Raw genomic sequence first — 1,743 nt, 5'->3', positions numbered from 1 at the left:
ATTATTTGCTCTTTCTACACACATCTATATCTGGCTTTTATATCTGTGGTCAGTGAGGTGTTAGTTCTATACAGCAGACAAAGCTACCAGAAGCTGTTGCTCTTGTGGTTTCTACTTCCTTTATTTCAACATTAAGCCTTTTGTTGAGAAGAAGTTCAATCAAATGAATTTAACAATTAGAGACCTTTTCCAAATAGTTTTGTTGACCCTGCAGATTTATTCTGGCCACCTTACTTCCTTCAAGCACTAATTGCTTTAAGCACTAATGATTGCTCCCTGGGCGCCACACAATGGAAGCCCACTGCTTCCCAAGGGGATGGGTCAAAATGCAGAGAACAAATTTCCCAATTGTGGTACAAGAAGAGGATTTACATTTTTTCTCAATATAACAGCTGGAGGTTTGTTTTCAATTTCAAAGAATCATCAGAAAGAATCTACAGTGAACGTCATTACAGCATGACAACACTAACCATTGGCAGGTTGTTAGAAAACAGAATTGTTGTTCTTATTATTTTTTTCAGTTAAGCACCATTGATCAGATTTACAGGATTAAAGTAAAGAATGAATCTGGATGTTAAAAATTATTAGCATTTATTCAATATTTCTCCACAAAACAGAAAACAAAGAGAAACTATTAAAGGACAGTTTGTACAAATGATTATCAGATAAAATGACATCACCTGCTACTGACATCAGATATTTAATGTAAAATGTAAATATATTGCTTTAAACCAGTAGGAAGAAACAAATAAAAGTAGAAATTATAAGAGATATATGCTTTTGTTTGATGCCTCAACATGATAAATGTAATTTAAGCTACTTATCAGCAGTTCTGTACTCCTAGAAAACAGGAACATTTTATTTCTAAATATCTTTATTAATAGCTATAAAAGAGCACAGTGAGACAATTAGGTTGATCCTTAACATGCTTCAAGTTTTAGAGGGACCTATAAAAACAGAAGAAAAAAAATACAGATGAATATATTTAAAATACAATTCACTGTTTATGTTTTTTGTAAAAATCCTGCATTCTGCTATTTTGTTATTAGAAGTCTTCTATTAATATTAGTTTGGTTCGTTTACCTTTTTATTAGTTTTTTTCTAGTCTGTTTTTCTTGTTTTCTTTTTTAGTGCTTCTTGCCGGTGTGTCTTTACTTTAGTTGGTGATTATGCTCATATTTTTGGATGAACTCTCTCTTGTTTTTCCACAATTTTCTTCATATTGAAACATTTCTCCTCACTCAGATCCTCAGTAATGAGTAGATTCAGTTCATCCGTGTTTCCCTTTCTACCTGCACCAATGTTCTCCTCTACTTCAGTTGTCATTTCCCTCCTTTTTTTAGTGGCTCCTCTTTGTTGTTCCAGTGTTTCAGTCTGATTTTAAGCTAATAAATCTCTAGAATCCTTATCAAGCTGTTAGGCTCTGGTTTTCTGCGCATTGGTCCACAAACCCACAACCACACAATCACAGCATTATATATCCTTTATAAGTTCAGTTATAGTTCTTCAACCGATATCCTGATAAAATTCACAGCTTTAGACTTTCAGGCTTTAGACTTTTTTCCTTTACATATATGCATATTGTTGTCTCTGTGTTTTCCTGCGATGGACTGGCGACCTGTCCAGGGCGTACCCTGCCTCTCGCCCGTAGACAGCTGGAGATAGGCACCAGCACCCTTCGTGACCCCACTTGGGATTAAGCGTGTCAGAAAATGGATGGATGGATGGATGGATGGATGGATG

Source organism: Cyprinodon variegatus, unplaced genomic scaffold (genome assembly GCF_000732505.1).
Source record: "Cyprinodon variegatus isolate N-32 unplaced genomic scaffold, C_variegatus-1.0 Scaffold207, whole genome shotgun sequence".
Lineage (NCBI taxonomy): Eukaryota > Metazoa > Chordata > Actinopteri > Cyprinodontiformes > Cyprinodontidae > Cyprinodon > Cyprinodon variegatus.
The sequence above is the reverse complement of the archived record's forward strand: the minus strand, read 5'-3'. Positions refer to the sequence as shown.